This window comes from Spermophilus citellus (assembly GCF_964194105.1).
Source record: "Spermophilus citellus genome assembly, chromosome: 4".
Classification (NCBI taxonomy): Eukaryota; Metazoa; Chordata; class Mammalia; order Rodentia; family Sciuridae; genus Spermophilus; species Spermophilus citellus.
In genome coordinates, this window is record NC_138185.1 from 50,758,894 (window position 1) to 50,771,243 (window position 12,350).

Here is a 12,350-nt window from a genome sequence, read left to right on the forward strand (position 1 = left end):
AAGGGACAGCCTTTGTTTGGAGTTTAAAATATCCTCAACTGCAAGATTGCATACATAAAACTCCATTTGTTGCTCATATAATAGTGCATTAATCAAATTAAATGTTATACTCTCTAGAATAAGATAAAATGAAAATAATTTACTCATAAGATTCATATTTAAACCATGTTTATTTACAAATTACTATTCTAAGAATTGTAATCCCATTAAGCTTCAATTGGAGCAAAAGTATAATCACTTAAATAAAAGTAGTTGCTTAAACTATAAATGAGAGATAAGTTACTTTTGAAGGCAGATACAAAATATTGTCAGGTTTCCTTTGTGCTTCTGGATGTTTAGTAGCAGGCTCATTTGAAGCTGCAATCAACTGTGAAGGGAACTCACTTCTACTTTCAGAATGCGGGGGTGGGAGGAGGGGGGGAAGAAATCCAGCTCTTGAGGGGAGATAATGAGGAAAACACTACAGTCCCATTGGGAATGGAGGGGGTGGTGGACCCAGTGGAAAAATATCCTCAAGATGCTCCATACATGTTTCCTGGAGGAGGTGGAGGAAAAAAAGGTCCTCTTCTCATGAACTGACTTCTTGGATCCACTGGAAAGGATTGGAAGGAAAGGTGAAAAAGCAAAGCCAGAGCCACTTACTTCATTTTTAGGAGGGAAAGATGAATCAGGCAAATTGGTATCACCATGATTGACTTTGGTATCATTTCTACTGTATTTAATATCTGAAGATGTAGACCCCTCCATTTTTTCCAAAGGCAGCATAGTGGAACTTTTGAATTATGCTGATACAGATGGTGTACAATAATTAGAATGACATCCATCTTGCCTTTGTAGAGGAAGCTGTGGATCAGAATATGTTTGGCCTGGTGGAGGGATCATTATCATATGGGCCTGTTGACATGGAGATGCCGGGGGTCCAGTGTCAGAAGGTGCTCTCTGAGGATCAGTTAACCTATTGCAGTTTGATTTTCTTTCATTGCTGGTCAGATGATCCAGAGAATTCTCTGGGCCCCTTGAGCCTCTTCCTTCTCCCACTGGCACCAAAGGTGAGAGTATGAGTGGACCCTTCTTTTCCACATAAGAAGGTCTCATTTCACATGGAGGTCGACTCAATGGTGAGGGACCATTGGGGGAATGACCTCTGCCAAAGGCTGTATTTGAAACATCAAGTGCAGAAGAATCTTTTTCTGCAACTGCAACTTTAAATTTGAACTCCATTTCAGTTAATTTTTGTCTGTTGTGATAATTTTGTTTTCTTAAATCATTGAGGTATCTTTAAGCACTCTGAGCTGCCAACTCATTACCTTGTGTTTTTTCTCATTGTACTTAACATGCTCCTGATAAAAATGAATGGTTCTCTTCAATTCTTCTTCAAGATTATTGGCTCATTTTCTATAGGTCTCCAGTGGTTTAGTTGTATAGCTGATCTTTTCTTCCACTTTGGAAAATTTCACTTCTTGCTCTACCTGGTAATTTTTCTCTCCTATTAGTTTCCATTGGAGTTCTATTACATTTTCTTGATATAGTTCCATCATGACTTTAAATTTCTGCTGAAGATTCTGATTCTCACTTTCAAACTGTGTATTTTCTGCTTGCAAAGATGCTTGTTCTGTTTTAAGATTTTTAATATGTCCTATAACACCTTCCTTTGTTTCAATTACTTCACATAATAAAGTAAAAATTTGATTTCCTTCTCTTTCTAAGGTTTTAAAAGAGGCCTTTAGAGAATCCAGGGAAGATGGCGGCGGGAAGTGAGTAAGCCGCTCTGTGCCCCGCGCCGCCGCATCTGAAAAGATGAGGTAAAGATCATTAAAGGAGATCTGTCGACAAAAACCCAGCACCGTGTCAAGAAAGGGGCCTAGGTGGAGTGAATCCGACACTAATCCAGCCAAGGTGAAGGGAGTCCATCACGACTTCAGCGCGAGCAGTAAGGCTGCAGCCCCAGCTGCACGGCTCTATCGGCCCCATCTTCTTCCCCTCTCCGCCGCTCCGCCTCGCTTCTTTCTCCCCAGCTGTCTCTCCTCCCAAGCTCAGTCTCTAAATTTAGATCTCAATTTCTTTCCCCCACCCCGCCCGCTCTCCTACATGTCTGGCACCCGGACCTCGGGGCCCTGAGGCGCCGCCTCCCCTCCCCCAACCCGCACCCCCTCCCCGGGGGTCACGAAGGCCGCTGCTGCCGCCGCCGCAGCCGCCGCCGCCTCCTGCGGAGCACCATAGAGCAGACTCTTCACCGCGCGAATGAGCTGCCGAATTATATGAAACAGCTGATAAGATGAGTGACAATTTAAAATCCAAGTGATCCGGGAACACGCACTGAGCTCTGACCCGCTGAATTCAAACTCCCGGTCACCTGCTTCCCGCAGACAAACAGCTATGACTCGGCATTAATTCATCCGGCTGAAACAACTGGTCAGCCCTTCTCATCATACGAAGGTAAATGCCTACCGAGCCTTCATAAGTAGTGGCCACAGGTTTGAAACGGGGCTTGTGAGAGAAGGACCCACCCGTTGAATTGGTCGACCAGCAAAGGGAAACGAAGTCATCAAACTGCTGCGGAGGAGATAACTTCGTGGAAACAGGTGTGTGATCCCATAGCCTTGCCTCTCCACACATCGGGAAAACCTTAAGGGCCCCTCCCAGCTCTCCCATGAGTGCTACAGCCAGCCCGAGGGAATCAGAGGTGGTGCGGGACCCGTGGAGCAGAATTACCGCTCCCACCAGGGCTGACTGCTGAGGTCTCTTGCACCAGCTACGGGGAAGTGGATACCGGAGGACAAGTAAAATCCGCTGAGGATTCTCAGCCCCAAACTCTACAAACTTAGATTCTGAGGGAATGGCAAACTGGAAGAGTGTGCCCAGTCGTTCATGAAAACAGGGCTCCCGGGAGCAGCAGACTTGGCATGTAGCCAGTATTGTGGTGAGAGGGGCCTGGCTAGAGAAAAAGTGGGAAGTGACTAGACACAAGAGGAGCCCCTAGACACTCAGGATTGGAGACTCGCCCAGTCTGGGAGGAGCTGCTGCACAGTGATTGGTTCCCGTGTATTGACAGGAGAAACTTGACCTGGTGGGCACAGCGCCATCTACTGGAAGAGAAGTTAATCAAACTCTAAGATGGCATTTATTAGGTTTTTTTTTTTTAATTTTTTTTTCTCTTTTTCTTTTCTCTTTTTTTTTTTTTGATTTGGGTTTTTCTTTCATCTTCATTTTTTTCTCTCTTGTTGTTTTATTAATTTTTAAATTTTTTTTACAAAATATTTTTTTTAATTTTTTTTCCTACTAATTTTAATTTAAATTTTTTTAATTAGTATTATTATTTTTTTAATTATTTTTCTTTTTTAGTTCCTATTCTTTTTCTTCTGTAGTCTTTTCATTTTTCTTATCCCCCCTTTTTTCCTTGAATTCTACCTGCCTACTCTCATTCTCTTTAGAGACTTCTTCCCTTCCCTTTAAATACCTTTCCTCCCAAGCATCAAATTAATCTATAGGAGTAAACAGTAACTCAGCAGTCAAACAGAACAAGAAGCAACATGAGCAGCTTCAAAAAACAAGGAAGAAAAGGAGTACAAACAATGCAGTACAGCCTAAATATACAGGAGGACCCAGAGTCATCAGAAAAATGGTCATATAAAGAACTCAAGGAACACCTAAGACAGATGGAATGGAACCTTAAAGAGGATACAAGACAGCAAATTCAAGCAGCGAAAGAACACATTGAGAATGCATTTCATAAACAGATAAAAGAAGAAGTTAAGCATCTTTATCAGGAGATAGAGATTATAAAAAATAATCAAACAATAATTCTAGAAATGAAGGAAACGATAAACCAAATTAAAAACTCAATTGAGAGTATCACTAACAGAGTGGAGCAAGTAGAAACCAGAACGTCAGATAATGAAGACAAAATATACCATCTTGAAAAGAGTCTAGCCAACTCAGAAAGGCTGGTAAAAAATCACGAGAAAAACATCCAAGAGTTATGGGATAACATGAAGAAACCAAACTTACGAGTCATCGGGATAGAAGAAGGTACAGAGATTCAAACCAAGGGAATGAGAAGCCTGCTGAATGAAATAATTACAGAAAACTTTCCAGAAATAAAAAAAGAAACAGATATACAAATTGAAGATGCATACAGGACACCGAGCACACAAAATCACAGTAGACCAACGCCAAGACACATTGTTATGAAGCTATCCAATATACAGAACAAAGAGAAAATATTAAAAGCTACAAGAGAAAGGAGACAGATTACATTTAGGGGTAAACCAATATGGTTAACCACGGATTTTTCATCACAGACACTGAAAGCAAGAAGGTCATGGAACAATGTATTTCAAACACTGAAAGACAATGGATGCCAACCAAGAATTCTGTATCCAGCAAAATTAAGCTTCAGGTATGACAACGAAATAAAAATCTTTCATGATAAACAAAAGTTAAAAGAATTTGCAGCCAGAAAACCAGCATTGCAAAGCATTTTGAGCAAAACACTACAAGAAGAAGAAATGAAAAACAATAACCAAAACCATCAGTGGGAAGTGCCTCAGTAAAGACAGAGGGCGAGGGGAAAGACAATCATGGAGAAACAAACAAAAATTTTTTTAAAAAAAGGATAAACAATCAAACATGGATGGAAGTTCAAACCACATATCAATAGTAACTCTGAATGTTAATGGCTTAAACTCTCCAATAAAGTGACATAGGCTGGTATCATGGATTAAAAAAACAAATCCAACAATATGCTGCCTCCAGGAGACACATCTGATTGGAAAAGACATACACAGGCTGAAGGTGAAAGGATGGGAAAAAATATACCACGGACACGGTCCTCGCAAGCAAGCAGGGGTGGCCATCCTCATATCGAATAAAATCGACTTCAAGACTAAGTTAATCAAAAGGGATAAAGAAGGTCATTATATACTGTTAAAAGGAACCATTCACCAACAAGACATAACAATTATCAATATTTACGCACCAAATAATGGTGCTGCGACATTCATAAAACAAATTCTCCTCAAATTCAAGAATCAAATAGACCACAACACAATAATTATCGGAGACTTCAACACACCTCTCTCACCATTGGACAGATCCTCCAAACAAAAGTTAAATAAAGAAACTATAGAACTCAATACCACAATCAATAACCTAGACTTAACTGACTTATATAGAATATATCAACCATCATCAAATGGCTATACTTTTTTCTCAGCAGCACATGGATCCTTCTCAAAAATAGATCATATATCATGCCATAGGGCAACCCTCAGTAAATATAAAGGGGTGGAGATAATACCATGCATTTTATCTGATCATAATGGAATGAAACTGGAAATCAATGATAAAAGAAGGAAGGAAAAATCCTACATCACATGGAAAATGAACAATGGGTTACAGAAGACATAAAGGAGGAAATCAAAAAATTCTTAGAGATAAACGAAAATACAGACACAACATATCGGAATCTATGGGACACAATGAAAGCAGTTTTAAGAGGAAAGTTCATCGCCTGGTGATCATTCCTCAAAAAAAGAAGAAACCAACAAATAAATGAGCTCACACTCCAACTCAAAGCCCTAGAAAAGGAAGAGCAAAACAACAGCAAATGTAGCAGAAGGCAAGAAATAATTAAAATCAGAGCGGAAATTAATGAAATTGAAACAAAAGAAACTATTGAAAAAATTAACAAAACTAAAAGTTGGTTCTTCGAAAAAATAAATAAGATTGACAGACCTTTAGCCATGCTAACGAAGAGAAGAAGAGCGAGAACTCAAATTACTAACATACGGGATGAAAAAGGCAATATCACAACAGATGCTACAGAAATACAGAAGACAATTAGAAATTATTTTGAAAACCTATATTCCAATAAAATAGAGGATAGTGAAGACATCGATAAATTTCTTAAGTCATATGATTTGCCCAGACTGAGTCAGGAGGATACACACAATCTGAACAGACCAATATCAATGGATGAAATTGAAGAAGCCATCAAAAGACTACCAACCAAGAAAAGCCCAGGACCGGATGGGTATACAGCGGAGTTTTACAAAATCTTTAAAGAAGAATTAATACCAATACTTTTCAAGTTATTTCAGGAAATAGAAAAAGAGGGAGCTCTTCCAAATTCATTCTATGAGGCCAACATCACCCTGATCCCGAAACCAGACAAAGACACCTCAAAGAAAGAAAACTACAGACCAATATCTCTAATGAACCTAGATGCAAAAATCCTCAATAAAATTCTGGCGAATTGAATACAAAAACACATCAAAAAAATAGTGCACCATGATCAAGTAGGATTCATCCCTGGGATGCAAGGATGGTTCAACATACGGAAATCAATAAATGTTATTCACCACATCAATAGACTTAAAGACAAGTACCATATGATCATCTCGATAGATGCAGAGAAAGCATTCGACAAAGTACAGCATGCCTTTATGTTCAAAACATTAGAAAAACTAGGGATAACAGGAACTTACCTTGACATTGTAAAAGCTATCTATGCTAAGCCTCAGGCTAGCATCATTCTGAATGGACAAAAGTTGAAGGCATTCCCTCTAAAATCCGGAACAAGACAGGGATGCCCTCTATCTCCACTTCTATTCAATATAGTTCTCGAAACACTGGCCAGAGCAATTAGACAGACGAAAGAAATTAAAGGCATAAAAATTGGAAAAGAAGAACTTAAATTATCACTATTTGCAGATGACATGATTCTATACCTAGAAGACCCAAAAGGGTCTACAAAGAAACTACTAGAACTAATAAATGAATTCAGCAAAGTGGTAGGATATAAAATCAACACGCATAAATCAAAGGCATTTCTGTATATCAGCAACAAAACTTCTGAAATGGAAATGAGGAAAAACACTCCATTCACAATATCCTCAAAAAAAAATAAAATACTTGGGAATCAACCTAACAAAAGAGGTGAAAAATTTATACAATGAAAACTACAGAACCCTAAAGAGAGAAGTAGAAGAAGATCTTAGAAGATGGAAAAATATACCCTGTTCATGGATAGGCAGAACTAACATCATCAAAATGGTGATATTACCAAAAGTTCTCTATAGATTTAATGCAATGCCAATCAAAATCCCAATGGCATTTCTTGTAGAAATAGATAAAGCAATCATGAAATTCATATGGAAAAATAAAAAACCCAGAATAGCAAAAGCAATTCTAAGCAGAAAGTGTGAATCAGGCGGTATAGCGATACCAGATTTCAAACTATTTTACAGAGCAATAGTGACAAAAACAGCATGGTACTGGTACCAAAACAGGCGGGTGGACCAATGGTATAAAATAGAGGATACAGAGACTAATCCACAAAGTTACAACTATCTTATATTTGATAAAGGGGCTATAAGCATGCAATGGAGGAAGGATAGCATCTTCCACAAATGGTGTTGGGAAAACTGGAAATCCATATGCAACAAAATGAAACTGAATCCCTTTCTCTCGCCATGCACAAAAGTTAACTCAAAATGGATCAAGGAGCTTGATATCAAATCAGAAACTCTGCATCTGATAGAAGAAAAAGTTGGCTCCGATCTACAGATTGTGGGGTCGGGCTCCAAATTCCTTAATAGGACACCCATAGCACAAGAGTTAACAACTAGAATCAACAAATGGGACTTAATTAAACTTAAAAGTTTTTTCTCAGCAAAAGAAACAATAAGAGAGGTAAATAGGGAGCCTACATCCTGGGAACAAATTTTTATGCCTCACACTTCAGATAGAGCCCTAATATCCAGAGTATACAAAGAACTCAAAAAATTAGACAATAAGATAACAAATAACCCAATCAACAAATGGGCCAAGGACCTGAACAGACACTTCTCAGAGGAGGATATACAATCAATCAACAAGTACATGAAAAAATGCTCTCCATCTCTGGCAGTCAGAGAAATGCAAATCAAAACCACCCTAAGATACCATCTCACTCCAGTAAGATTGGCAGCCACTATGAAGTCAAACAACAACAAGTGCTGGCGAGGATGTGGAGAAAAGGGTACACTTGTACATTGCTGGTGGGACTGCAAATTGGTGCGGCCAATTTGGAAAGCAGTTTGGAGATTCCTGGGAAAGCTGGGAATGGAACCACCATTTGACCCTGCTATTGACCTTCTCGGACTATTCCCTGAAGACCTAAAAGAGCATGCTACAGGGACTCTGCCACATCGATGTTCATAGCAGCACAATTCACAATAGCTAGACTGTGGAACCAACCCAGATGCCCTTCAATAGATGAATGGATAAAAAAAATGTGGCTTCTATACACAATGGAGTACTATGCAGCAATAAAAAATGACAAAATCATAGAATTTTCAGGGAAATGGATGGCACTAGAGCAGATTATGCTTAGTGAAGCTAGCCAAACCCTAAAAAACAAATACCAAATGTCTTCTTTGATATAATGAGAGCAACTATGAACAGAGCAGGGAGGAAAAGTAAGAAGAAAAGATTAACATTAAACAGAGACTTGAGATGGGAGGGAAAGGGAGAGAAAAGGGAAGTTGCATGGAAATGAAGGGAGACCCTCATTGCTAAACAAAATTACATATAAGAGGTTGTGAGGGGAATGGGAAAATAAACAAAGAGAGAAATGAATTACAGTAGATGGGGTAGAGAGAGAAGTTGGGAGGGGAGAGGAGGGGGGATAGTAGGGGATAGGAAAGGTAGCAGAATACAACAATTACTATTAGGGCAGTATGTAAAATTGTGGATGTGTAACCGATGTGATTCTGCAATCTGCATTTGGGGTAAAAATTGGGAGTTCATAACCCACATCAATCTAATGTATGAAATATGATATGTCAAGAGCTTTGTAATGTTGTGAACAACCAATAAAAAAAACCCCAAAAATAAAAAAAATAAATAAAAGAGGCCTTTAACTTTGCAACATAAACCAGTTTCTTCAAAGCCCCTTTTGGCTGATCTTCAAAGTGAGCACCAATTTCTGATTCACTCTCCATTTCCAACTCCAAGTTACCATCATCTTTTAGAACTTCTGCAAGCACAGGAGCCCAATCTTTCATCTGCAGCAAGTATTTAGTCAGAGATTTAATGTGATTTTCTTTATCTCTTAGAACTTGTTCTGCATGTTCTTTAGAGTGTTCAAGTGTCATTTTCTGTTTATTGAGGCTATTCACTTTTTCTTTCCATACCTCATCTTCTTGTAAAAGTTGTTTCTGACTTTCCTGAAGGTAGAAATTTTCATTCAAAGCCTCTTTTATTGCTACTGTAACTGCTTCTTTATTCATTTTAAATATTCTCAAGGTTGTTTTAGCTTGAAATTTGAGGGATTTTGATTCATCTTCTAGGCACTTAATTGTTTTTAATATATCTACCATCAATTCATCCTGTTGAAAATGTTTAGTTTTCTCTTCTTTTAGCTCTTTTTCTAGAAAGAGTATTTCATCCTCAAGTTTAGATATGGACCTACCCAGGTTTTCATATATTGTCTCCAAATTTTCTGATTTTATTGAATCCTTCTCCAAAATGGCATCCTTTAAAGATGACTCTAAGTCTTCATAGTCTTTTTGAACAAGACTAACCTTTTCAAGTAGTTTACATTTTTCTTCAATTAGTCAGAAAGTTTTAGAGCAAGCTGTTTTTCTCTTCTCATGTAATGCTTGCTTCTCAAAGACTGATAACTTCTCCACAAAAACAAGAGAACAACAAAAAATCCAATAGTTGTACATATCACCAATTCTCAGGGACAGCCATAAGGACTAGGGTGTGTTTCCATGTCTTCAGACAAGGCAGACCACAACCCTGCTTACTTCTTCCAGGACCACCCCCAAGTAGGGCTGAGGGGCAGCCATTGCCCTTCCATCATGCTAAGGCTACTTTGGCTATTCCCTCTGCTACCATACCATGCCCAGCCATGCCATAACAAGCTGTGGACACTCAGGCCTTTGGTCAGGAACAAACCTGCACCAGGCAACAGAGCAGATCATTGTGAACCAGCGGTTGGGGGGGGGGCTCCATGCATGGGCATGGGGAACCCTGGTCATGGTCTCCCAGGGGCCTAGCACACTCATGATGCCTGTCAGAGTAGTCTTTGCCCTTCACTCTGCTGTGAATCTTGAAGCAGCAAAGGTTCAAGCCTGTCCCAATCAAGCCAGAGAGGAGTCCTCTCCAGGTCACCCACCCATTGGTTTGGTTTAGGCCAGAACTTATTATGTGCCATTCTGTACAGTCATAATAATATCACCCAGCTTGATGTCACTAAAATTCTAAAGCTCTGTAAAATATTTAAAGAGCTAGTATGTCATATATTTATATTTGTACCACTTGTCCTTTTGTTTTAATGACTCATTCCTTTCCCTCCCCTCCTGTCCCCTATTTCCTTCCTTTCTTTCTTCCCTCCCTCCCTCCCTCCCTCCTTCCTTCCTTCCTTCCTTCTTCATTTCCTTTTCTTGCAGTGTTGGTGGTTAAATTTGAAGGCCTAGTACATGCTGCACAAGCTCTCTAGCACTGAGCTATATCTCCAGGTCTGTTGACACTTTCTGTAGAAGCCGTGTGAATTTCTGTAGAAGCCATAGAAAACTTCTTGTGTTAGACTATTTTAAAAGTAATTTTAGAAGAGTGCAAACATGGGCACAAATCAGTTTTGATAAGTTATTTTAAAGAATTACAGCATATGTAATGTTTCTAAAAAGAAGGAGCTTACAACTTGAGTTGGTTTTCATGTCAGTTATTGTAGACTACTATTTAAGAGTCATCAAAATCTTTTTTCAGATGTTCTTTTCACTTCTCATAGGATGTAAATACTTCTAAGCAAACTGGTCATTATAAATATATAGCAATGAGAAGGATAAGTCAGTGTTTGCATCAAACAAAACAGAATAAAATGTTGCATGGGATTCTCATACAGAGACAGGGGACACCAAAGTATTCAATAGGAAGCAGTGTTTATTTGTGTGAATCCAGCTTCAGTGTATTCTTATTCAAAGGCTCAGCATTTAGTGTAGGGAATGATCCCTTATATATTCTAGTTAGTTTCCTTTTACATACTAGCCTTTGTCTTCATATAAGGTAATACACATTCCTGTTTGGGCATTCTATTTCTATACTACAAAGTAGCAAGAATGTCTCAAACTGATTTCTGGAGGGCTCACAATGATACAGACAGCATCGTATTCTCTTTCTTTTGTTCTGAGAAATCTGTACCACAAAATGTAGCTCAGTGGTAAAGCACCCCTTGGCTTCTATTCCCAGTACCAAACCAAACCAATGACAGATGAACTTCATTTAGGGCAGAAAATTTAGTATTATAATGAGTTAGAGTGAGCAAAGTTTACCCAAGGTCACTTTAGAAAAGGAGCTGTGTATCTTTGACAGGTTTAAGCTGGTTCTTCCAGGCCTTTTTGAAAGAGCAGTTTCTGAAACAAAGCAACAACTTCAAGTGATAGCAGTGAGCAGCCCACTACCTGCAATCACACGTGTTCCCAAGTTCCTGCCTGGCAGCTGACCACTTTGCAGACTGTTTTCTTATGGGGAGAAAAGTCTGAAGGGGGGCAAAACTTGACATCTGGATCCCTTGGAGGATCCCCTTCCTCTTAGCTATTCTAACCAACTCCCTGGCAGCACCTCTAGTGTCTAAGATGCAGAGATTTTGAATGGTCTCCAAAGCTAGGACATTGAGCCCTGATTCTAGGCCCTGACCTCATGCCATATCCCTGGGTTGTGGTTGTTTTCTAGGGCACCTCGAGGCACTGATTTTGGAGGATTTCACTTCTATCCCACCTCTATGCCATCAAGTTCACTGAGGGCTTCTATTGCAGTAACTGGAATTGGGGAGGAGTTTCTCCAGACAGGAGATTGAGCCTTCCCAGCAGGCTGTCTTGACCTTGACCCTACAGAATTCAGTGCCCTTGGAGCTACCCAGTAGGTCACCTTTGAGCTATAACTTCTGGGGTTGAGTCTTAGCAATTGTTGCCAGACAGGTGTTTCTCCCTTGTGCCCAGGATCTCCCTCGCTGAGGCAGTAGTTACACTTTGATGGAGGCTGAAGGCCATCTAGGTGCCAGCCACTCACTTTTCTCACTTCCTCTGCCCACTGGTATAAGAATCAGCTTTCTCTCTCACAGCCTTTTGCCCAAGGCCCAGGTGACCCAGGAGGCTTTAAACGTTAGTTGCATTCTGCAAAGGGACACCTTTGTTCTGAGAGGATGCAGTGATAGGAATCACCTGCACGTTTTCTTCTAGACCATCTTGACAATGGGGTTGTGATGGGTGCAGTCAGGAATTCCTTTAAATCCACTGTCATTTGTGGCTAGAGACTGACTCAGAATCCTGTTGTCCTGGGCTAGAGAAAGCATATTTGGGCAC

At 39.7% G+C, this 12,350-nt stretch overlaps 1 pseudogene across 1 annotated transcript; it reads right to left on the reverse strand.

Annotated features, from left to right (window-relative positions):
• Positions 1-780: 780 nt before the first annotated feature.
• On the reverse strand, positions 781-9,763 carry LOC308648147 (melanoma inhibitory activity protein 2-like; annotated as a pseudogene). Its single transcript has 2 exons — positions 8,901-9,763; positions 781-1,649 (listed from the first exon to the last, which is right to left on the reverse strand). The product of its transcript is annotated as a melanoma inhibitory activity protein 2-like (transcript).
• Between the last annotated feature and the right edge of the window lie 2,587 nt (positions 9,764-12,350).